This window comes from Aotus nancymaae, unplaced genomic scaffold (genome assembly GCF_030222135.1).
Source record: "Aotus nancymaae isolate 86718 unplaced genomic scaffold, 86718_ANA_hifiasm-v0.15.2.pri h1tg000009l, whole genome shotgun sequence".
NCBI classification, from domain to species: Eukaryota; Metazoa; Chordata; class Mammalia; order Primates; family Aotidae; genus Aotus; species Aotus nancymaae.
Window position 1 is genome coordinate 17,717,538 of NW_026988420.1, and position 27,078 is coordinate 17,744,615.

At 36.5% G+C, this 27,078-nt stretch overlaps 1 long non-coding RNA gene across 4 annotated transcripts in view; it reads left to right on the forward strand.

Moving 5' to 3' along the window:
• The window catches only part of LOC105726671 (uncharacterized), a 424,028-nt gene that overhangs the window by 154,861 nt on the left and 242,089 nt on the right, over positions 1-27,078 (forward strand). For 3 of the 4 annotated variants that reach the window (XR_010341625.1, XR_010341626.1, XR_010341627.1), the window contains exon 1: positions 19,261-19,397. This is a non-coding gene — a long non-coding RNA (uncharacterized LOC105726671). Of the gene's footprint in view, positions 1-19,260; positions 19,398-27,078 lie in introns of those variants that run through there. The other variant, XR_001109608.3, reaches the window with a different exon arrangement.

Genomic DNA, 27,078 nt, shown 5'->3' on the forward strand with positions numbered 1-27,078 from the left:
ATCTCAAACCTTTTGGAAGGCCCAAAGGTTTTATTGAGGCAGGTTGAAGGCAGCCATCTCATTAACATTAGCATAGGAGAGAGAGAGAGACTAATCAAAGGCCTTACCCCACACCCATTTATCTCCACTCCGTTTACTCATGTTAACTTTGTGCTGGATGGTCTCTCCAGGAAGGATCAAAGGGGAATTACCTGTTAATAGCATTTACTCTGGGCCCCAGAACCTAAAGCTTTTGTCAGTTGTAAAACCATTCTCTTAACTATGTTAATTATCCACAAGTTTGTTAACTTAGAACCTCTGTTAGGACTAAATATATGGAAGAGCAGGGAGTCTCGATTGGTTGCATTTTGCCCTCTGAAAGCAGCCAACGGCCATCCCTAGCCCACTTGAAGCACTGTAATGTTGTGAGAGTACATTCATTCATCCATTGTTGAGTCAGGGTCTGCAGGTCAGACTTCCGCAGAGGGTGACCGATATCTCAGGTGGTGACCTTGACATGATCTCGGTCACATGTGGTACCCCGTGTGAGGCAACCTGTCTGAGGAATGGCGACGTGATACCCATCACACTGACATCTCAGGTGGTGACCCCGATGCGATTGTGGTCACAATAATCTATGGACCCAGAGAGAGTAATGTCTTCCCAAATGTCAAACAGCTACTATTTAACAGAGGCAGGGCTATGACCCCGGTTCCCTGACATGCAGCCTGGTGACCTTTCTGTAGACCTATCTGATCATTCTCATTCCCTGTACAGCCCCACTTCCATCTTAGTGCCCTGGGAGTTTGATCCCCTGAGCTTAGTTCTTACATGCTCTCCTTTAAGACATTCAGTGCTACTGCTTGTTTTAGATACTCCGGATGTCACCCAGGCTAAATCTGAAAGTTCCCCATTCCATCTTGTGAGATGCTTATTACCAAGCCCAGTAGTATTTCTGAGAATAACCCTTCTGACTGAAGACACTTTATTATGTTTATTGATAGCTCTATTGCCTAGAGATTGCTTTGTTTGCTCCTACAACAGTGTCTTTTTACGTGTTGCTCCCTCTTCCTGAATGTACTTCTTTCCCTTTGTTACAGAGCTGATTCCTACACCTTCTTATCATAGGTGTCATTTCCCCAGAATACTTCCCTTGGCCTTGCTGACTACATAAAATTGAAGGACTGAGTAGCTGTTCTCTATAGCACTTGTTGTTGCAATAAAATTTTTATTTTTATAAGGGTTTCATTAAAGTCTGAAAAATATAAGGGGGACCATATCTGAGTTTGTTTACCACTGCATCCTCCTCACCTAAAACGTAGAAAATCCTCTGTAAATACTGTTGAATAAGTGAATGAATAAACAAATGCATTTTAATCACAAAGCACTGTCAATTTTTTGTTGCTGTTATTTTTTAACTTTTAGTTTCAGTGGTATATACATGGGTTTGTTGTATAGATAAATTACATGATGCAAGAGGTTGTTGTACATATTATTTAGTTGCCCAGGTAATGTAAGAATAGTACCCAATAGGTAGTTTTTCTCTTTCCATGCTCCTCCCACCCTTCTCCTTCAAGTAATGTCTACTGTTCCCTTTTTTGTGTTCATATGTACTCAATGTTTAGCTCCCACTCACAAATGAGAATATGCAGTATTTGGTTTGTGTTCCTGTGTTAGTTCGCTTAGGATAATGGCCTCCAGCTTGTTCTATATTGCTGCAAAGGACATGATCTCATTTTTTTTTTATAATTGTGTAGCATTCCATGGTGTATATGTACCACATTTTCTTTATCTAGTCTACCATTCATGGGCATTTGGATTAATTCCATGACTTTGTTATTGTGAGTAATGTTGCGATGAACATTTGTGTGCATGTGTTTTTATGGTATAATGATTTGTGTTCCTTTAGGTACATACCTAGTAATGGGATTGCTGGGTCAAATGGTAGTTTTAAGTTCTTTCAGGAATTGCCAAACTACTCTCCATAATGGCTGAACTAATTTGCCTTCTCACCAGCAGTGTATTCTTTTTTCTCTGCAACCTCACTAGCATCTGTTATTTTTGACTTTTTAATAATAGCCATTCTGACTGATGTGGGATGATATCTCATATAACCTTGAATCCTGCTTTAGTCCAGACTTAACTCTTTGTCACAATCTTTGTCTAACATTTAAAAATACTTTCCCAGAGACCACACCCTAATATGCCAATAAATTAAGTTAAAAGCAACAAACCCAGGTGAGTCTGTAAACATTTAAAGGATACTCTATTTAAGTTGCTTTGTTCATAATAATATAGGCATACACATGGGGAAAGAACACGATCATGCCATACACATCAATCAGCAGTAAAACTGCTAAACTCCATTTTCTGAAATGGTCATTCGGAGGCTCAAGGTTAGAAAGTTACTCTCTAGTATGTCTCCGCACTCCTGCAGCCATCAGTTGAAATTTTATCTCATGAAAAGCCAGTTGGGCTCTTCCCAAGACTGTTTTTGCCACTTGCACTTGCTACAGCACTTGCATGTTTTAATTTATCATTATGTAAGCCATTGAAATCTGAGCTCAAAAGGAATGACTGTGGTTTCCATAAACTAAGCTGAATGCTTTGAAAAGACTCAATAAAGTCCAAGTGGTTAAATGTTTAAAAAAGGTTGCTGAATTAATTATGAATGAGATTATTGTAAAAGATGGAGATAGAATCGTAAATATCTAGTTGGCTTCTGATCATCATAAGTCTTTTTAGGAAACAGATACTGAGATGTTGGAATGGCGCAGTTTGGTGTGGTTTATGCAGTAATCATGAGGCTGAATTTCATTGAGGAGATGCATATTTTATTTTCTTGATGTGTAAAATGGGAATAGAAAAACCCAACAGAGTTTTATAGATTAGGTATAGTAATGTTTTTCAAGTGTCTTGCCCAGTGCTTGGCTCACAGTAAGTGATTAGTCTGTTTTGCTTTCCACTCTGTGTGGAAGCCCTTTGTAAATACTGGTGCATAAATGTCAGTTGTTGTTCCAAGGGGCCAGGGAGGAAGCAGCCAGGAAAGGAGTCAGATTTGGCAAGTCTGGAGATGAAACTACATAAGGGAAGAAGTCGGGTTAGGCCCAGGACTGTAGAAGGTTGATTTTTTCCTTTGAGGGGCTGCAGTCAGAATCAAGACACTGATAGAAGATGGGCTTGATCAGGTTCACCAGCAAAAGCAAATGCTTCAGTCCCTGCTGCGTAAGGTTCTCAGCAAAGGCTGCAACCACAACATTTTTATTTGGAGGACAAAGTACAACACACAGCCCTTGATTTAAAAAAAAAAACAAAAAACGAGGGAAAAGGCTAGTGATGCATCAAATGAAACAACTCTCTAATATAATAAGGACAAAAACTTTTTTTAAAAATGAAGAGTTTGAAAGTAAATTTAACAAATTCCTGTGGGTCAAAGGCTCATTCCCAAGCACAGATCACTGACTGAGAGGTTTCACTTTTTACAAACTACTTATTATTTCCGGAGTCTCGATGGGGAACAAATCCTATCCTCTCTTTCTGCTAAGAGCATTTAAGCAGTCAGTGAAAGCAGAACATTCTGGCATGAACTTCACAAAGTGTAACCTCTGGAGTACAGCAAGCAGGCTGCATTGGGGACTGAGCATTTTTTGCATAGTGCCTATTATGCAACATCAACCATTTAAAAAAACTACCAACAGTGTTGTCTCTGCGGAGAGTATGGATGGTAGGCAGAACAGTGACAATTCAATGGTTGTGCCTGGCTTGTTGGTGCAGTGAAGAGGTTAAACTCTGCAAATAAACAAATATGAACAAGTCAGCTGACTCCAGCTGTCTGTTCCACAGGATGAGTAAGATGGGGGAGATATATTAGGCAGATTTTGTTGAAAAATTCCTTTTGTGTCTGTTGTCTTAGAAATTTCTTGAGTACTTTCTTAATGAAATCAGACTTAGAGTAGAAAGTAATGAGAAAAACTGGATGAATGATTTGAAAGAAAACACACCCAACTGAATACTTCTTTGCCAACTTTTACATTTTCCTCTTTCTTTCATCTGGCAATTTTTGCCTCAGCAGTGAATTCCTCTGCTACCCTGTCAGGGCTTTCTGAAGGCAGGGGCTTGTTTTACTTACCCATGTATAGCCCTCACCCACTGAGATACCCAGCACACATTAGGTTTTCAAAGAAAAAAAAGAAAAATCAATGGGAAAAAATGTTGAAGTAATTCTATAGAGGAAATGCTCAACCAGCACAGGAGTTATGTGCAAAATCTATGTGTGTTAATCAGTTATTTAGAATACATACCACTCTGAACATTAATCTTTTGTCAAATATATGCTTTGAGAATATCTGTTTCACATCTATGGCTTCACTTGGAACACAATAGCTTGTAGAAATATTGGTATGGTTTAAATTTGGTTCTATGTTTGGCAGCCAAAGCATCTCTAATCCTGGCATAACAGAAGGACTTACAGCAGAGCCATAAATTCCATCACCTGCTATCAAGAGCCATGCAGTTCAGGAGGAGTCAGGAGAAGAGAGGTGATAACTATTTTTTCCTGCATTTTTTTAAACATGTGATCACATCTTAAAGTAAGATTTTTGAGTAGATGAAGTATCTTTGATACCTTCTCCTTTCCTTTTGTTTTTGCACCTAGTTGCTTAATTTCCCATTATTTTCATTTATCTGTGCATTCACATTCTAAAATTTCCTTTCATTTCACATTCTAAAATTATTACTCCCCTCAACCTTTCCCCTCCCAGCCCTCCACGTATAGCAGAAAACTTCATTGAACCCTGATTGTTTGTATATTTAGATGCTTCACACATATGTTTCTTTGACTGGAGGAATTTCAGACCATGAGATCACATGAAAATAGTGTCTGTGTGTTTGAGTGTGTATTATTCATGGCAGAGGGATTCAGGATATTGTCAAGTCAGCCTTGCCTAGAATATTGTCCCAAAATTTACTTTCTTAAGGTGCTTCTAGATTTTTAATATTTCATTTTTCATGGGAAATTAATTTAAACAAACATTTACTTGCTTCAATAATATTTGTTCAAGATATTTACTTTCCCTCTTCAAATTCTGAAATTACAGATTCTCACATTCTCCAAGGCTTTTTTCACATGGTTCCCAAAAACGAGGGAATTGACTGAGGATGGGAGAACTGGCATTGGCACACATTTTTATTTATGTGTGAATATTTCTATGCCCAATGTTCAGACATTCTTTATCTTCAACTATTTATTTCTTCAGCCTTGGAAAACTGATTTTAATCTCCTTATATGTTAAACATTATATATTGTAGCCATTTTATATTGGTTCTCTTTCACTTAGCTGTTTTTTTCATGTCTTTGATTGACAAAAGTTTTCTTGATGCTTTTTTTCCTGTTACCTCAGAAGATTTAAGTTTTTTTTATTTTCGTAGAGATTACTATTACATTTTTATCATACGTATGTAATATAGTTTTTAAACCATGACTAAAGGAACTTAGAAACTCTTCCTACAAAAATAAGACAAAGAAATTAGCATTTCCAAAATTTTGCTATAATAGAATTATATTTCTAGTATTTATAATTAACAAAGTATAATAATAGCTTCTTTAAAAAAGATGTTAATAGATTTGCCAACATTTTCAAACCAATTTATTTAATTTATTGACTACATTGCTTTCTTTGTAAATTCGTTTTGTTTCACTGTATATTCTGAGAAGCCTTATTCCCCTTCCTAACCCTTTCATCTTGTTCCTACTCACCACTTCTAGCTGACCTTTCTGTTGTTATTTTTGTTTCTGTTTCAATCTGTCTTGTATCTCTTTTTGCCAAAATAAACATATGTGCATACATATTTTCCAGACTTTCTAACAGAAAATGCTGTATATTCTTTATATTCTTCTGTGCTTTTTTCACGTAATGACATATCCTCTAAATCACTGTATATGAATTCATAGTGATCTTTCTCAATCTGTTTTAGCAGCTGTATAGTATTCCATGATGATGATAAATCAAGTTTATTCTATTGGTTTTCTATGGATGGGCATTAAGGTTATTCCAATATTTTGGCATAATGAAAGTTCCACCATGAATAAACTTGTGCACATATTGTTTTAGTTTATTGACGTGTATCCTTTGGATAAATTCCTAGTAGTAAGATTGCTGAGTCAAATAATAAATGTGTACTTACAGTTTGCTATTTTTTTTTATTTTGTAATTAACCTAAGGTTGCATTGTGTCCTTTAAATCTGAGGATTCCTGTTTTCATTTTTTTTTACTAAAAAGTTGTAGTCATTATTTCTTCAAATATTGCTTCTGCTTATTCTTGAATGTATAGTTTGTTGGAGTTTCTTAATACTACAACAGCATTTCTTTCGTATTTTTGTGTTTATTATAATTTTGTACTGCATTTTGTATAAGTTCATTAGAACTATCTTTCAGTTTAATGATTCTCAATCAATTATGGCAATTGTATACCATACTATTAATATTGGTATTTTATGTCATCTATTGCAAAAGCTTTTCAGTGGCTATACTTTATTTTCTGAATTTCTAATTGACAGCTTTTTTCACATTTATTAATATTAGACTTACATCTTTTTGCTTCTTAATCTCTTGTTCTTTTAAGAGTTTGTCATTAACTCTTTCAGATTCATAAAATATCTATGTTAAGGTTGAGCATGGAGGCTCATACCTATAATACCAGTGCTTTGGGACCCCAAGGTGGGCAATATAATGAGGCCCCATCTCCACACACACATCCAATTAGCTGGATGTGGTGGCGTGTACCAGTAATCCTAGATATTTTGGAGGCTGAGGTGAGAGGGTCACTTGAGCCCAGGAGTTTCAGGCTGCAGTGAACTATAATTGTGTCACTGCTCTCCAGCTTGGGTGACAGAGTGAGACCATATCTTAATAAATAAATAATAAAATTAAATATATGCTTTGAAATTATTTATAAATTCTTCAATATTTTTACATCCCAGGATATAGTCTTTCATTGATGAGTAATTTGTCTGTTTCCTATAAAGTTAGTTCCTTTCTGTGTTTTGAAGTATCTGTGATAGCTATTCCTGAGTCGAGGTTTAATTGTTATTTGCTTTCTCTCCTCATTCCCACCCATCTTTGTCTGAAAGTTCAGAGAAGTGTCACTTAATTCCTTTGGGTTTTCAGTAACAAACTATGTCTTATGTTGCAAATTGTGGGCTTCATTATGAGAGGATATTCTAGAACCCATATTTGAGCCAACATGCAGCAAATTACTCAACAAAGAGTCTCTTTTTTTATATCTATAATGTGAATATTAATAGCATATACCTCATAGGATTGTTGTGAAGCTTCAATTTGTTAATATATATAAAGAACTTAATGCCTGCACATAAGAATCACTATATAAACATTTTTTATTGTTATCACCACAATCACTGGTATATTGCTGGCATATATCAGATGCTTCACAAATGGGTGCTGTGTTTATTGTTACAATACTTTGTACTTCTGATGTCTTTCAGGCCACATCACAGTACCTTTATAATTCCTATTACCACACACTCTCTCTGTTCCTTTGTGAATCATTTCCAATGAGGCAGATTAGGTGTTTTTAGAGGGCTCATCTCAGAACACCATTCCTTTCCCTTCCATAAAAGAATCCCTGGCTCTAAAACTGGACAATATTCTTTACTCTACTGAATCAAAACTTCCTTATCTTCTAAGTCAGTGTAAGTGAGGATCTGTGGATCAGTTGGTGGAAGAAGCCAATAAGGGTAGTTAAAAATAGGTTATTGGTTGGCTTCATATACCTTAAAGTAATGACTCAGTGACTATTATATAATTATAACTGAAAATAAGTTTTCATCTAGGCAATTAGGAATTAGAAGCTCTAAAGTTAAGAATCAAATATGTTGCCTTACTAATAATGCTAGGCTGAGAAAACAAGGTACTGTTACCAGAGAATAATTAAGGGTAAGAAGATGCTAAGCTTAACTTTGTAGGACTCAGTCTTCTGGAGTTCACATTAAATGCTTCTACTTCTCTACTCCTCTATTTTCTCATGAGTAACATGGAAATGGTAATAACATCATTATTTTGAGTTAAAATATGTAACGAATTTGGCAAAGTGATCAATGTAAGGTAAACACTCAATAGATATTGACTATTATATTAACATGATCTTGGACCAAAGAAGGGCCTTGAGAAAAATGTATGGTTGGAAGAAGAATTCCAGGGATAATGGTTTCATTGATAAGAAACATAATCTGTCATATTAATTTAATTGTGAATAAGACTGTGAAGTCTCAAGACAAGTGCATAAGATGAGAAGCTGGCTGAACACAGTACTGCTTTCTGATTATAGTGTATGATACAAATCTACCCCAGTCACGGAAAAGTTAGGGGGAACATTAACAGGTGCTGCTCACATCTGGTTAGTCTCTGGAGTTTTGTCTTCATCCCCACTTTCTTTTCCTGGCATCAGCTCTCAAAGACTAAAGTTGGAAACCTCTTGTGTGTTGAGGCAGTGTTTCTTCTTCTTAAGTTATAAAAGTAATCATGGCCAGATTATACCAGGTGGTATAAGAAAAAGAAGCACCATTGAGATCAGTGGCAAATGGGGAGATTGAGGAAGATACAGCCAGAGGGGTCCCTGCCCAGCTCTTTGGAAGCCAAATCACACAGCTCTTTCCCTTGGTTACAGTGTCATTGGGGGCAAACAGCATTTTGCCTATCCTTTAAATTTATGGCATAGGGGTATTTGTCAAATATTTATAAATACCAATTTTCTATGCAGCTGAAACCCATTTATAGAAAATATCTGATAGACTGTAAATTTTAACATATAATTTACATATCTCCAATGGTAAGTTAAATTATCTTTGGGTTTTATATTTTTGGCACTTAAAAAGTTTTCAGTATCAGAATTTAGTTTGGCTTGTTCAACAGTTTGCTTTCCACTTGGAAGGCATTAAGGGTAGGAGATTATGTATAAATCAGTATGACAACATTGTATGTGAAGAAGTATCATGGAGAATGCTTGCAAAAGTTAGGTTTAAATAATTCCCTAATTTGTAGGTAATTTTACGGTTTCCAAGGCCAAGATACTAAAAATATCAAGTACTTTATATGATACAAGTCCAGTATCCATATTTAAATGTGAGTACGCTTGTAGCTTAGGACCAAATGTAAACACTTTTGGATTGATCACTCAAAAAGAGTTGACCAACCCTTGCAAACTTTCATGCAATTGACAATTCTATTGAAATTAAGTATCCCTCCTCTAAATACACGGAATCCCAGATTGTGTTTTTGAAATTCATTAATGGAAATGACAGCCAAATGGATCTGAAAATAGCAATAATAGCCACCAAAGTTTAATGTTGAAAAATTGGAGTTAATGTTTCTTATTCAGGAGAGAGAACCAAAACAATTTCCTTTGGTAGATTTTGCTTTAGCTTGTCAACTGGAGAACCTGATGTCTTTGCCAAAGAAATATGCAAATATGTGTTTGATTGAATAAGATGAAAACTTTATTGCTGAGATATAGCTTTCCTTTCCATTTCTAACTTCATTTCATGCTCACTGAACCAAGCCTAACTAAGACTCCATGACTTTCAACAGGACAGTAATCCTCTGCTGCTAAAAGAAACTTCTAGTGCTGTGAGCTCCCTATGAGTTCAAGATAGTGTGGATGAGTGAACCTTCTATCATTCTCTGAAGGTGTGTGGGGGTTTTGGAGGTAGTGTTTGAGCCTGGGTATATGCAGAAGGAGATTCTTGATGACAAACAACAACAACAAAATTAATCCCGTCAAAACTCTATGTGCCAATGCTTTATCACTATGATTATACTGAGGTTTTATTTTAGAGTATCCTGGATTTTAAATTGAAAGTCAAATATAATTTGTCACGAGAAGCATGAAGTAAGTGTCTAGAAAGCTGCTAGCAAGGCCCAGCATGACAAATCAGTGTCTCTGTGATAATGAGCCTCTGCAGGAGGTGGGTCACTGTGCTGCAGTTGAGTGGTAGAAGAAGGCTGCATGGCTCTGAGTTAATGCAAAGGCCACATATTTTAGATTGGTTCAACTGATGTGATGGCCAGAACCAGGCAGACACCATTCACTTCTTTTATTGCTCAGGAATAGCAGCACTATTGCAACTCCTATATTCTGTGCAAACTTTGGACAAACATAATGCAGTATCTACTAGTGCAGTTGAAGAGAAAGTCTGCCTGGAGAAACAGCACTGGGGAGATATGAAGTCATATTTCCTGAGTGCTAGACTTGTGCCTGGAATTGTGATTCATACTTTACATGTATTTTCTTATTTATTGCTTACAACTTTTATTATTCACATTTTGCAAATGAAGAAACTGAAATTTTGAGGAACTGAGTGACTCACAGAAGGTAAAAAATTTAAAGCAATGTAAGAAAAATTAACTTTCACTAAGCCTCTACTACGTGGCTCCATGTTGTCTTCTGTGTTTGGTGTGCACATATATGAGCTCTCGGGTTAGTATTTACTACAACTCTTGGAAGTTGATATTAGGATCATGTTTTATAGAGGAAGCAACTGAATCTCGCAGATGATAAACTAACCCAAGCTGAAAGAAGGCAGTCTGAAAACCCATGGTCCTAATCTCATCTCATGTTCAGGAAGGTGACTTCATAAGCTGAAGGATGAACTAACTTTCAGAGAGAGACATTTGGCTTCAAGGGTGTCCTGGGAATCTCTATTTTCTCTCAGAAAATAACTCACTGTTAGACTTTTTCTAGTCTCTTCTGTAGGACTGCCTCATTTGTTGCATCAGGGTTTGATGGTATGCTTAACATGATCCTAATACACTAATAAGACATGTTACAAAAACCAACTCTATTAAATTTCCCCTCAGGTTACCCGGGAAGGCAGGGTGAGGCACTGTCTTTCTAATTTTTGCTCACTCCCTGGCCATCTTCAATTCTTTCTGGCCACTCACAAATTTAGATAGCTTATATGCACACCATTCATCCACTCAAGGGCAGAAAAGGATTTGCAGCTACGTGACCCAATGCTGAAGAGATGGAGTGTGTAGTTACCCTGGCTCCATGTTAAGTCATTTGAAAGGCCTGGATGAGAGTCAGCAAGGATGAATGCATTCTGTTTGCTGTGTGCCTTGCAGGAGGCTGTCTGGGAATGTTGCACATAAACACAGTTCTCTCTAATTTTGGTGGCATCTTAGTGAGATTTGTTCTGGTACAGAGAGCTACAGGTTTATGCCTCATTTGTGGTGCTGATAATTTAGCGTGGCTTTTGTTCTAGGCATCTTAAAAAATGTATCTATGACAGGTACAAAGCTCCAATGATAAAAGTAATGGAAAACGTGAACTTCATCGTTGGATGTCCCTTCACTCTGTCTTCACCAAACCAGGCTTCAGCAATTAAAGATGGAGAACATCCCCTCTCAGCCCTCTGAAGGGTAGCATGGGAAGCTGAGAAATCTGTACATCAGGTTTAGAGAGCCCTGGGTTCAACTTGGACTTCTGTACTTCCAGGATTGGTTGAATTTGAATAACATAATAACTCCCCTGAAATGTTACTTCCTCATCTGTAAAGAGATAATCCTTATCCCTTTCTCAGAGGTTAAGTATTAACATGACAAATCAAATGTGGAAACAGCAAGCAAAAGACTTAACATATATTACAGGCTTGATAAAACTTCTCTTGTTGGATGAAAGCTGTGTGACCTTAGGCCAGTTACTTAACCTTTCTGAGTTGCAGATTCTTATTCTGTAAAACTGAAAATAATACCTACTTGATAGGATAGTTTTGAGGACTAAATAGCACAGTATAGATAAAGCACCTGGCATTGTAGGCACTTCCTCATGATGGCTTTTATTGTTACAAAACCTTTCGTGGTTAAAGTGAAAGGGCACAGGTATTGCTAGGGTAACTATGCATTCTTGGTTGCCCTGGACAGAATCTGTTTATTCCTGGTTCTGGCAAAATCATCAGTAACATACTCTTTACTTTCAAAATGTTCCAAATAAATTCTGTGGTCACTCTAAATATAACTAGTATGTAGGGAGGAGGCTGACCTGTTGAGAAGGTGAGAGCATAATAGCAATTCCTTTCCCATAAGTAACATTTACCTAGTTCTTCTAACAGGATAGTTTAGTTCTTACTAGTTAGCTATTAAGTTTTGCTTATTATTGCTAAGCGGATAAGCATCTGCAATTCAGAAACAAACTAAATATACAGAAAATACGTGGGCAGAGGTTTTGATGAAGTGGGTTGTTCCCTTTTTCCGGTCATTTTCCACTTACTAGTATCCAATTTTCAAGAACACACAGCGTTCATGCTACCCTCTGGGTGCCCCAAATCACTTCTTACTGCTAGCTCTAAGGGATGGTGCGTTAAGTGTCCTGGCTGCCTGGACACCCTCCTGCACATACTGGTGATTTTTAAAAGGCTCAGTTTCTCTTCACTCAGTCCTTTGCTCCCACAAGTATACCTCCTCTTATTTTTGCTGTAGGAGTCTTCCTGAAGCTAGCTTATTCTGCGTGATCTCATTGAACTCTGCCGGCTCACTCTGAGCCCATTCCACAGATCCAGAAATGGATCTGTGCCTGGAGCTGGGAGTAAGAGCAGGGAGGAATATATTTCTGAGTCCTGAGTCTTCCTTTGGCACTGTCTGCAGTCTCTTCTTCCAACTGCTCTGTTTTCTCCCACTGCACCCCATCCAGTGTGTTTCTCATCTATGGAGGAGTAAATGAGAAACAAAATGGTGGTTTTTTTCTGTCCCAGGGAACCACCAAACTTTGAAAAGGATCTGAAAGGCACATCTTAGGAGAGCTAGAATCATCAAGAGGAGCAGGTATTTTGGTTTTTTTTCTCCACAAATCTGGATCCTCTCCCTTCTGTTTTCAGTTTACTTCAACTTTCTCTTCAGGAGAAAGAAGAGAAATCAGCTGTCTTGGCATCAGCTTTTATTTCCCAATGATTGTCTCATCTCTGGAATGTAGCCTTTGATACAGTCCTTTGGAATGTAGGTCATTTCTCTTAGCAGTCACTGTGTGGAGCTGGTAAAGGAAAACAAAGGTACCCTATTATTTCAGTGTTTGCTCCCAGTAAAGATTCTCAGATCACTGTTACACAGGTAACTGACTTTTCCTTTCATTTCCTCCGGCAGAGTAAAGACTAGGCAGTCAATTAAAAAATATATTATGAAATATATTTTAAAAATATAAAATAACATATATGTATATTATAAATTGAAGATTATCAAATGTTTTTCTGAAAAGGTCTAGACAATGAATATTTTAGACTTTGTAGGCCATATACACATCTGTTGCAAAGATTCTTCCTGCTCTCCCTCCCTCACCTCTTAACAAAGCTTTGAAAATGTAAAACAAACAAAACAACAAAAACCATTCTTAGCTCGCGTGCCAAACATAAGCATTCTGTCACAGCTGTATTTGTTTTATTATTAGGCAGGACATATGCCTTCTCATTACCCTTCCTTTTCAAGGCTTATTTTAAAATTGGTATCATACATGTTTTTTAAGATAAACTTTAGTCTGCTATTTCATTTTCAAAACCCATCATTTGTATTTCACAGAATCTATACATTTATTATAATCCTGTAATTTCTACTTTCTGTCTTTCCTTTTTCCCACTTGATAGATCTGCCTTCTATCTCTTGACAATTAAGTTTCTGTATCAGGAGTTGTTTCATATAACTAAAATTATAGGTCACAGCCTGAGACTGAAGATCATCCTGGTAAGAAGGTCATATGGGAAATGATCAATGCTGTTGCCCAATATCAATAGACTCTGATTCCTCTGTTTTACTGAACCCAGAGGGGTTGGACTGATGCAATCGGATTTTCTTTAATGGCTGTTTGTTTTATTTTTCCTAGATGACTGGGTAGGGACCATTTCTAGCCTGGGTGACCTTCACATCTAGATCCTTGCATATATCTGTTAAGAGCATAGTGAATCAATTTTTGGTTGTTATAATTCCAACATTCTGCCTAAGAAAGGTTTGACTTTTTTTCTGGAAGACAAGACAATGATCATTTAATTTTTACTAGATCTGAATCAGTACCACTCTACCTCCTCTTACATCATTTTGTTTCTTTGACATTTGCTTCCTAAGAAGTTAGGGAAGAATGTGAAGACTTGAGATCCAAACCCTGCGGTAAAATGGCTACTCAGGAAGACACTTTCTCTAAGCACTGGAAAGTAGAGATCCTACTTACCTCGGCCCTTGCTTATGTTTGCCTTTCATGCATTTTCTATTGCTAAGATAACGTGTCATGATAGATTGAAATTCAATTTTATATCAAAATAATAATTAAGAAACAGATGTGAAGGAAGAAAATACCTATAGTTTATATTTACTTTTCAAATGTAAGATTTTTTTTTTGTATTAACATTTAAACACCTCTTTTGAATTTGTTCTCACCTAATACTGGCAATAATTCAAACATCCAATCTACCTCCTCAACCACAGAATAGGCCAGTGCCTGATATTATAGCAACTACATATGAAATCCTTTCCAGTGTAGTCTTATTAACATTTAAAAAGAACTAGATCCATTCATACTTTGACTATAGAGTCAACGCCTGCTGAGCAGAACTCACTGTCTGTCATTCCCAACCTTTTCCCCTCTTTTGCATTTACTGAAGTCCTTAAATATCAGCAGCACACTAAAAGTTCTCACATAAATGCACCAAATGAAATCCCATCTTTAACTCTAGCCCTCCCGACCCATTTCCCCTGTGTTCAAATAACGCTAAGGGACTAATTTTCAGTGAATTGTCAAAAGGAAAGGTGGCAGTCCATTTAGCAGTCAGCTAGTTGCTAATTAGCACCCAACTAAAATGCATCAAAATTTGAGTATTCCCAATTGAACACTTTGAAAGATAAGCATTCTACTAATTTAACTCTGCTGTAGGTTGAGCCCTGATTGAGTCTTTTCACAGTAAGATGAGCCATATTCCAGTGCTTTTCAGTATTGATTTTTAGCCCGGAGCTAAAAATACTCATCTAAACATGTCATTTTTAAATCTTTGATTGCCCACTCTAAGGGGTACAAATTATGAGACTCTATGTAGTGGGTCGTCACACTCTGACAGAGGAATTAAAAAGGACTTCCTCATATCTTTTTGAGATTCTCCAGATTTAAAAAAAGAAATGCTGGGGAGGTAGAGGAAGGAATAAACATGAGCAAGATATAGTTGTTTTAAGAAGCAGATTGTCAAAGTGGAGATCTGTCATCAAGAGAAGCTGAATTTAGCTTGGTCTTCCCAGAGATAGTTATGGTCCTTTTCATATATTAGTGCCGTTGGAACTAGGCACAAGACTGTTTCTGCAGAATCATGTAGAACTTGACAAGACCTTGAAGTCATTTTATTCTGAGGAGTTAAATTAGCACTTTTTTCAGAACTCAAGCAAAAATTAAAAAAAAAGGGGGGGTAACATTTTTAAGCACTTACTATTAAACAGTTTTTTCAAATGGATTATAAGTAATAACCTTGAGACAGAAGTGATGGTTTGTCTAGAAGCCTGGATATAAATGATATATTCTGTTCCCCAAATTCCATGCTCTTTCTACTACTGAACAGAATATTGAACTCTCCAATTCTTAGTGAGAAGAAACCCAAGAGTACTAATGACGTCTTGGAAGAAAATAGCATTGTCCTATTTTTTTTTTTTAAGGAAAATAGGTCAAAATGAAGCTTCTATGATCACTGAGTTGTAGCTGCTTAAAAGTTTTTGAGAAAGGTATGGAAAGGCACAAACTGAACTAGGTTTAATGAGACTAAAGTGACCATGTAAATCTCATTTGCCAGAAATAGTGTATCTGATCTGGGAAAGGGGCATTACTCTCTTCTCGCTGTGGTTCTTTCATGCCGCAGCTGCTATGGCAACATGGTGGGTGAGGCTGAGAAGGCAAGCCTTTTTGGAACATTAACAAAATCAATAGATATTATAGAAGAGTTGGCATGAGTTTCTTAAGCACAGTTGCTAGAATAGGTACCTGGGGAAGGAAGATGTAGAGCACGTCAGAGGCAAAGTCTTTGGAGACTGGGAGAAGAAACAAACTTTGCACCTTAGTCAGTTGTCTACTTTGTAATTTAGCCTCTGGGTAGTTTTGAAAGAAAGAAGAAAGAGAAAATAGAATCTCAGAAGCAGTTGAATTTAATTAATATGAGGACATAACTTTCCTTTCCTTGACCACACTCTTCCCTCTCAGAAAAGATTTCTCTAGATCTGAGAATCAAGAGACCTGGATCCTATAGCTCTCTGTAGACAATGAATAAACTCCTTTAACTTATTTGTAGCTCTTATTTTCATTATTTAATAAATGGCCTCAACTATATTGTCTCTATTCAGTTATACATTGCTCTGATTGTGTGATTCCTATTTTCTATTAGAAAGTTTTACTCCACAGAGAACAATGCAGACTCCTAGCACAGTATGTAGTATATAGCTAGTGTTCAATGAAAAAGAGTCAAATAAAATGAATGAATGACTTTCTTGGGTCTGATTTAATCACCATTTGTGTTTCCTATTTGCAGGTCTACTATAGTACATTGCGTTAGATTCAAGATAATTATTGATTGGATGATTCCTTATTTTAAACTACTTGTGTATAGTTTCCATAAATGTCTCTAGGTATGAATAACATAAGGGATTTATCTGTATACACTAACTTGACCATATAGGCCCTTAGTCCATGCTGACCCTCAATTCTACCATTAGGTATATATATCTAACAGAATGCATGCCCGTCTACCTCAAAAGACAGGTATAAGAATGTTCATAGTAGATTATTCATGGTAGTTCTAACCCAAAGCCATCAACAGTTGAATAAACAAATTGTGATATAGTCATGTAATATAATATGACAGGAACGAAATGAACAAATTACATTTATAAACAAAAACATGAACATCACAAACATTGTTCTGAATGAAAGAATACAAAGGAGTTCATGCTGCATAATTCTATTTATATATAATTCAGAAACAAGCACAACTAAATCTAGGCTTTATAAATGCATGTTTACAAGGAATATATATGGCAAAGGGATTGCCATAAAGGGGGCTAACCTTTAGGGGAGGGGTAGGTGGTTCTAAGGCACAGGTCTGCCGAGGCCATCTGAGCTCCTAGCAACATTTTATTTTATGTTTGTGCAGAGTAACGGAGGAGCTTGCTGTTTCTATATCTTTCTGTGATGTATATAAGATTTCACAGTAATTTTTTTCTTTTTGTTTTTAAGGAGTACATGTAAAATTCCAGGCCCCTAGTAGGTGCTGAATACATGGTGGTTACCTCATAAGCATTCCACCTTTCTTCTTCCCCTGATTCGCTCTGCAAAGCTAATCTTAAAAAGTAATCAATAATCTTGTTGTAAGTGCACAACCCAGACATCCATTCCCAGAAGAAAAGTTGCCCAGGGCATGAGCAGATTGCAAAGGCAAAAGGTGTTCATTCCTGCCTCATCTGATTGCCTCTTACACTCGCACCCGAGTTGTCATACTGGTGACTGTGTTCCAGAGCCAATGAGCACTCCAATGCTTCATAATTACTGAAACACATGTGCTAAGTCACTTTTTGCTAAGCCATGATGAGAATTCTCAGTGTTCAATTGCCCTCAAAATTTCTCATCTCTTCCCTGGGGTGAGGTGCTTTGGTTTAGCAGCTGCACATGGGGATTGCATTTAAATCATTTAAGGTTTAGAGTTCAATATCTCCTAAAAGCAGCCTCTCTTCTTCTAGCATTCCTCTTCAGGTACACCTAGATTTTTTTTCTACTTCAAAGTGAGGAATATTTTTTAAGGAGGAGGAAACTTTCAGAAATACATTAACTCTTTGAATGCGCAGGTATATTTCATAATGCTGTCTGCTTGCATCTTTCCAGTCACTCACTCCTTGGTAGTGGCTTTTTAAAGTCATTAGCCATCCCTTTCACATTTTAGCATCAAAAGCATTAACAGAGTGAATCAGGTGTGTGGGTAGCTAAAGTTCAAAAGAAGTAGTGGAGGAGAGTACACAAAAAAGTCAAGGCCAATTTTACTTTTAGGTAACATGGTCTCTATGATATACAAACGGCCAGGTGCAGTGAGTCATGCCTGTAATTCCAGCACTTTGGGAGGCCGAGGCAGGTGGATCACCTGAGGTTAGGAGTTTAAGACCAGCCTGGCCAACATGGCGAAATACTGTCTCTACTAAAAATACAAAAATTAGCCCGGTGTAGTGGTGGATGCCTGAAATCCTAGCTACTGGAAAGGCTGAGGCAGGAGAATCACTTGAACCTGGGAGGCGGAGGTTGCAGTGAGCCGAGATCACGCCACCATACTCCAGCCTGGGCAACAGAAGGAGACTCCGTTTCCAAAAAAAACCAAACAGAACCTCTCCCTGAATTCTCCCAACTGAATTGCTTATTTGGTTGGTTAAAGTTTTCATGAAACAATTAGAATTATGCCTTAGGATGTAAATTTTCTCAGAATCCCATCACATTGACAAACTTATGCTATGATACAGATGACAGATGTCAGAGCCTTTTCTGAAAGCAAGTTTTTTCAGAGAAGTAAAAAAGAGCAGCCAATGGTATTTTGGCTGATGCAAAAACGAAATATTTTGGATGCCCCAAACAAATTTCACCATTTAATGACTGGGCCAAGGCCTAACTCTATTATTGTTAATTTTAGAACTTCTCATTACCCCAGCTGTGTTGGATGTACAAGAGGTCAATTTTAGTTAGCTCAAAATTAAAGCAGGAATTTGGGACAATGGAAGAAGGCTTGGAACAACAGCAACAATCAGATTGAATCAGGTTCAGCCTCTTATGCTTAAATAGCTTTATTTTCAGAAAATATTTGATAGAGGTGAAAGAACAAGCTCCATCTGTGTTTTTCAATGATAGAAGTGAAGGACTTTTCAATGCAATATATTTGGATAAATATCCTGTCAAGCACCTACTGTGGGCCAGATACAAACTGCTATTTTATAGGGACTTCTAGAATGGGTGGATGAGTCTGAGGCACTGCATTGCATCATTAATCACTGTGAACTGAGTACATGGGGACTGTGAGATTGTGCAGTACTAGACACCACAGGCCTGTGGGGAGTTTGGATGGAGATTGTCAGAAAACATAGAGGAGGCTGGACTCTCCCCAAAGTGAATCTGCAGGCCTAGCTCCCAGTTTAGACAGAGAGCTCATTCATCCATGGTGACGCTGTTGGGTGTGATTTGCCAGTCACTGAGATGCCCTTGTTTTTTTTTTTTTTTTTTTTTTTTTTTTTTCTTCTTGCAGAACCATCTGCAGTTGGTGAAAAATAACCTGCTACAGCTAGTGAACATTTCCCACCTTTTATCCTCTGGCTTCATAGGGCTGTGACAGATGGTGCCCCAGCAGGAATTATGCAGCTCAACTGCCAAAGGTGAGTGCCAGCCATCGTGATGGTCCTGACTTCAAATCTGGGGTTCGGACTCTGTTTGATCTAACTCTCATTGCTCAACCTGAGGAACTACACACAGTTAGAACTTGGCAATAAAAGTTGTTGACTGAAGGACTGGAGAATCTTTTCTAACATTATGAATCTAAAAGGAGCACGAGGGTTTGTCCTTCTAAGTTAACCTTTGTATTTTAGGTAGAGGGAATCTAAAGTGCAGAAATTTAAGGTCCAGATCCCTGGTCAGTCAGTGCTATTTCCACTCTGGATGCATCTCTCACTTTTTTATATCATGTTTTTTGTTGGTTATCTATGTAGTATGAGGAGGCAAAAGGTATCTACTTTCTGGAAACTTTCTGTGTCATGTAAGAAAGTTTAGTTTTATGTAATACATATGTTAGCTACTATCATTGACCTTGGACTCATTGTGCTAAATGTTTCCTAGGCTTCTTTACATATATATATACTGATATACACTGTTTATTTCTGACCAGACTACCTTGCCCCAGAGTGAGTACCAGAAACCACATGGAGTGGTGAAAAGGATAGGGTTTTAGGGCCTAAAATACCTAAAATGGAATTCCGATTTCCCATCTGCCAGTTATAGGATCTGTAACTGTCTTTCAGAAAGAAAATTGTTTTAACTTTTTTGAAGTTTAACTTACCACTATTTTAGCAGTCTTTTGTGTCTTGTGTAAGATATTTTTGCGTAAACAAGTTGAGGTTTCTTTTTCTTTTCTTAAGGATATCTAATTATTCCAGTGTCATTTATTGAATAGACTCTCTTTTTATATTCAATCACCTCAGTGCCTTTGTTGAAAATCAATTTACCATGAATGTGTGGGTTTATTTGTGGATTCTCAACTTAGACGAATGTCACACTGCCATGATTACTATAGCTTTAAGTAATGAAGGCAAATCAAGCTAATACTTCAATCTTACTCTTGAGTTCATGACTGTTTTTGGCTATCCTGGGTTATTTTCTCTTTTCATGTAAATTATAAAATAACTTACCAGTTTAGTCAACAAAGCCTCTTAAAATCATACTAGAATTACATGGAACCTATATCCAGTTTGTGGAAAATTACCGTCTTACTAATATTAGTCTTCTGAACCATGAGCATGGTATATCTCTCTGTTTATTTAGGTCTTTAATTTTTATTTGCGATGTTTTGTAGTTTTCAGTGCTCAGTTCTTAGAAATCTTGTGTTACATTTACTTTTTTTTTTTTTTTTTTTTTTTGCTGCTGCTATTGCAATACTTTTTCTTTTCTTTTCTTTCTTTTTTTTTTATGCAGTCTCACTCTGTTGCCCAGGTTGGAGTGCAGTGGTACAATCTCGGCTCACTGCAACCTCTGTCTCCTGGGTTCAAGCAATTCTTCCATCTCAGTCTCCCGAGTAGCTGGGACTACAGGCATATGTACCACACCATTGTAATTTTTGTATTTTTTAGTCGAAATGGGGTTTCACCATGTTGGCCAGGTTGGTCTCAAACTCCTGACCTCAAGTGATCCACCTGCCTTGGCCTCCCAAAGTTCTGAGATTATATGTATGAGCTACTGCGCCTGGCCTAATAGTTACATTTTTAAAGATTATTTTTAAATTTCTAATTTCTAATATGTAAAACTTAAGTTGATTTTGCTGTTAGATCTTGTATGCTGAGATATTATTTAAATCACTTATTTGTTCTGGTAGATATTTCTGTAGCTCTTTAAAGGGTTTTCTATAAACACAATTATGTCCTTTATAAACAGTGTGATTCCATTTTTCCAATCTTTATTGTTTTTATTACTTTTTCTGGCCTTACTGAGTTGGCTAGTGCTTTCAGTACAATCATTGTTAAGGTGAAATGGGGAGAACAGGCATTCATGATGTTTTCCTGATCTTGGCTAAAAATTATTGAACATGCCACGGCTGAGAATGATATTAGCTGCAGATTTTCATAGCTATCTTTAAATAAGTTGGGAAACTTACCTCCTATTCTTAATTTTCAGACACTTATTGCTCATGTGAAATACTATTTCTGTATTTATTGAAAGGATCATGAAAACTTTCTTTTTTTTTTTTTTTTGAGACGGAGTTTCGCTCTTGTTACCTAGGCTGGAGTGCAATGGCACGATCTCGGCTCACAGCAACCTCCGCCTCCTGGGTTCAGGCAATTCTCCTGCCTCAGCCTCCTGAGTAGCTGGGATTACAGGCACGCGCCACCATGCCCAGCTAATTTTTTGTATTTTTAGTAGAGACGGGGTTTCACCATGTTGACCAGGATGGTCTCGATCTCTTGACCCAGTGATTCACCCGCCTCGGCCTCCCAAAGTGCTGGGATTACAGGCTTGAGCCACCGCGCCCGGCCTTTCAATCACAAATTCATGGGCATTCTCAAAATAATAGGCCAATGCTCCCTTCTCAAAAGTGTCATGGCAATGAAAGACCGAGGAACTGGACTGGATTGGAAGGAACTAAGGAGGCATAGCAGCCAAATGCATGTGGGACCCTAGGTGGGGTCTCCAACCGCAGAAGGGACATTAGGGGGTAAATGGGCGGCGTTCCACTGGGGTATGCAGAGTAGTGAGTTAATGTGTGTTGGTGTCAGTGTACTGTGGTTACTCGCAATGTTAACATTAGGAGAAGCTGGGTGATGTTATATCAGAACTCTCTGTACTAGTTTTGCAGCTGAGATTATTTAAAAATTAATTAAAAAGAAAAAGATGACAGGGGTTGAACATCTCACAACCTCTTGTTGAATACCTCTACTGATGAGGAACTCATCACTGACCACACTAAGCATCAACTTGTACCTCCTGGGCCCCTCAAACCTCACCAAACCCAGATATTCTAAGATGGAGCTTGAGTTAATTGTTGAGCAGCATCTTCTTCATAGCCTGTCCACGGGAGCAGCTGTGGCACTCACAGCTCTGATAGAGGCTTGTTGATTGGGTGAACTCCCTGCCCCAGCCTGGCCCCAGTCCCTAGCCTTTTCTTCTTTGGAGCCCCTTGAGAGAAAAGTATGGTGATAAACATAATAATGACTTCTGAAAATGTCCATGCCTGATCCCTAGAGCCTGTGATAGGCACCTCCCACAGCAAAAGGGATGTGCAATATGAATGATTAAGGATCCCAAGATGCAGAGATAAGCATTTAATTGCACATGTTCTTGCAAGAAGGAGGCAGGGTTCAGAGTCAGAGAGAATTTGGAGGTGCTGTGCTGCAAGCTTTGAAGATGGGGGAAGCAGGCAGGAGCCAAGGAGTGCAGGTGGCCCCTAGGAGCTGAAAAAGGCAAGGAAATACATTTGCCCCTGGAGACTCCAGAAGCAATTAGCCTTGGTGACATCTTCATTTGAGCCTAGTGAGACTCTGACCTCCAGAACCATATGCAGACTCTGTCAGAAAATAGTGAAGAACACTTCCAAAATTCCTTTATCTGGCCAGTATTACCCAGATCCCTAAATCAGAAAACATTATAAGAATTATAAAGCTATAAATCAATACCCATTATGAACATGACTGCAAAAATTCTACACAAAAGTTAACAAATCAAATCCAACAGTATGAAAATAGATAAAAAATGCATCATGACCAAGTGAGACTTATCACAGGAATGGCTAAGTTGGTGTAACATCTAAAATTCAATGTAATTCAACATGTAGAGAACATAAAGGAGAAAAATTATATAACCCTTTTTTTTAAAGTGGCTTAAATCAACACAAATTTATTATTTTATGGTTCTGGTTTTATTTCTATTTTTTTAATATGTGACAGAATTCAACAGCAGAGCTACTTGGTCCTAGAGTTTTCTTTGTGGGAAGGTTTTAAAATTATAAATTTCTTCTTTAATTGATATAAGGTATTCAAGGATTTTTGTGTTTTCTTTGGTTGAATTAGGTACTTTATGATCTTAAGGAATTTATTTCATCTAAGATGTTAATTTATTACAATAAAATTGTTTATAGTATTCCATTATTGTACTTTCATTGTATGTAGGATCTATATTGATGTACCCTCTTTCAATGTTGATATTTTGACATGTGTTTCTCTTTTCTTTTTTTTTTTGAGACAGAGTCTTGCTCTGCCACCCAGGCTGGAGTGCAGTGGAGCAAGCTTGGCTCACTGCAACCTCCACCTCCTACCTCCACCTGCCTCAGCCTCCTGAGTAGCTGAGATTACAGATGTGTGCCACCACACGCAGTTGATTTTTGTATTGTTAGTAGAGACAGGGTTCATCATGTTGTCCAGGCTGGTCTCGAATTCCTAACCCCTCAAGTGATCTGCCCACCTCGACCTTCCAGTGTGCTATGATTACAGACATGAGCCACTGTGCCACTTTTCTTTATTAGCATAGACAAGTGATTTTTAATTTTACTTATATTCAAAATAACTAGCTTTGATTTTAATTATAATATATTGTTTTTTCACTTTCCATTTCATTGATTTCTTCCTTTATTGTTTTCTTCTTTTCATTTAATTTAGGTTCATTTTTTTTCTTTCTCTAGTTTTTAAGATGGGAATTCAAATAATTATAATCTTTATTTCTAGCATAGACATTTACATGTATAAATATCTCTCTGAATATTGCTTTACCTACATTTTGTAAATTTTAATATATTTTTATTGTCATTTAGATTAAATGATGTTATAATTTCTCTTGGGTTGTCTTCTTTAACCCACCTATCATTTGAAAGTATGTTCTCTAATTGTCAAATACTTGTATTTCTCCTAGTTATATTATTGCTATTGATTTCCAGTTTAATCTCATTGAGGTTAAGAAACAAATTTTGTGTGATTTGAATGTTGTTAAATGTATTGAGACTTTTTTTTTCTATGAGTTCAATTTTTTTTTAATTGTACTTTGGGCTCTGGGGTACATGTGCACTTCCTGCATCCTACAGGATTGTTGCTTAGGTACATACATGCTATGGTGGTTTGCTGTCTCCATCCCCCATCCCGAGGAGACTTCTTTTATGGCGCATTATATGATATATCCTGGGAAAAGCACCTTAGGCACTTGAAAAAAATGAGTATTTTGCTGTTGGGTATAGTTCGTTTTCTCCTTCCTTCCTTCCTTCCTTCTTCCCTCCCTCCCTCCCTCCCTTCTTTTATATCTATCTACCTATCTCTATCAATATCTCTATCTCTATCTCCATCTCTCTCTCTATCTCTCTAGTCATCTGTCATCATCTATCATCATTTGTCTATCTATTTGAGTTAATGTGGTAGATAATGTTCAGATCATTTATATTATTGCTATATTTTTGTCTAATTGTTTTATCAAGTGAGAGGAGGGTCTTTAAATAGCTAATGATGACTGTGAGGTTGTCTGTTTCTCCCTTTAATACTGTAATATTTTTGTTTTATATATTTTAAAGCTCTTCTAATTAGTACTTACATATTTATGATTATCCTGTCTTTTATGATAAACTGACCATTTTATTTTTATGAGTTATGCTTTTACTCCCAGAACACTTTTCAAATAATAGATGTATTGCTATGTAATTCACATATAAATTTTTCTCTTTTGAAGTGCAGAGCTCAATGAGTTTTAGTATATTCACAGAGTTTACATCCATCAATAGTATCTAATTTCAAAATACTTTGTCACTCTCAAAATAAATTCTGTTATCTGTTAGCAGTAATTCTCCATTATTCCCTCTCTCAAGCACTCGGAAACCACTCATTTACTCTCTGTCTTTTTAGATGTGCCTTTTGTGGACACTTCATACAAATGTAATCATATATTATATGGTCTTCTGTGTCAGGGTTTTTTTCCTCTGAGAATAATTTTTGTCTTTGTATATATTTTATCTGGTAAAAACGTCACTCCACCCTTTCTATGTTTACTGTTTGTATGTCTTTTTCTCTTTATTTACTATCAGTCTGTTCATTATGTTAAAAATATATTTCTTATAGATAGCATATAATTGTTTTTATCTGTTAAAATTTATTACAATCATTTTTTGCCTTTGAATTGGTGTGCTTAGTTCATTTTTACTTTAAGGTAACTATCACTATGTTTGAATTTTATTTCCACTGTTTGATACTATTTGTCTTTGTTTTTGGTCCTCACTTCCTCTTTTCTTGACAGACTTATAAAAATTTGAATTTATTTTACAATTCTTAAAAATTTTCTATAAAATTTTGGCTGTATTTTTCTGCAATATTAAAAAATGCTTGTCTTTGGGATTGTAATTGTTTTAACTTTTTATATTTTACTTACAGTTAATATTGTATTACTTCTGTAAAATATTTTAAAATTTCAATGCTATACTTGTATATTCTCTTTCCCCAAATTTTAGGGTACTTTTGTGCGGTAGGCAGAATTATAGGCTCCCAAAGATCCTCATGCCCTAATTTCCAGAGTCTGTAAATATGTTCCCTTCTATGGCAAAATGCATTTTGCAAATATATTTGAGATGGGGAGATTATCCTTGATTATATGGGTGGACCAAATCTAATTATACATGTCTTTAAAGGAAGAGAGTTTTTGTTATCTAGGTCATAGAGATGAAATGAAAAAAAGAGAAAAGATTGAAAGAGGGATTTGACCTATTTGTTTGAAGATAAAGAAAGAGGTTCATAAGACAAGGAATAAGAGTGGCCCCTAGAAATTAAGAATTCCCTTAGCTGACAGCCAGAAGGAAATAGAGATGTCAGACCTACACATACAAGAGACTATATTTTGCCAATAACCGAAATGAGCAAGGAAGCAGCATCTTCCCTAGAGTCTTAAGAGAAAAACACATACTGCCTCCTTGATTTTACCTTGGTGAGATTCACGTCAGATATTCTGACCTAGAGAACTGTAATGTAATAAATTTGTACTATTTAATCCATCAAGTTTTGGTAACTTATGGCAGCAATAGAAAATTAATGCATATCATAATATGAATTTCACCTAAATACATTTATAAAGACTATATGATTATATAATTTTAGTTATAAGAGGTTATATGGTTTAAGAGAAATAAAGAGAAAAAATGTCTTAGGCATTTACCCAGATAGCTAACATTTTTGATGTTCTTTCTTCTGCTCTAAGGATCTAAGTTTTCATCCCATATCATATGGCTTTAGCCTGAAGAACCTCCTTTAGCATTTATTTTAGTGCAATAATGTTGACAGCACATGCTCTTAATTTGTTTTATCCAAAATGTCTTTATTTTTGTGTCATTCTTGACAAATATTTTTACTAGTTAGAAAATTCTAGTTGGCAAGATTTTGTTTATTTGTTTGCTTCAGCTCTTTAAAGATGCGTTCCAGTCTTTTAATGGCCCTCATGGTTTTCATGAGAAGTCCCTAAGGTAATTTCTATTGATGTACATTTAAGTTCATGTAGTCTTTCCTTTGTAATATTTATTACTCTATTAAGTCCATTCAGTGATTTTCAAATTTCAATGTTGTATTTTTTCAGTTCTCACCTTTCCATTTGGTTTTTCTTTATATGTTCTATTTCTTTGTTGGATTTTTATATATTTAAAAATGTATTGTACACTTATTTTACTTTGTTTTATTTAGAAAAGTTTTAATAATTAATTACATTAACTGTTATCATAGTACTGAAATGTGATGTGATTGTATTCTTAACATTAATATAGTTAACTCATCAGTTGGTAGTTCTAGCATTGTATTCATTTAGGGATTAAGCAAGGTTGATGGTCTTGAGAACATTTTCAATTTT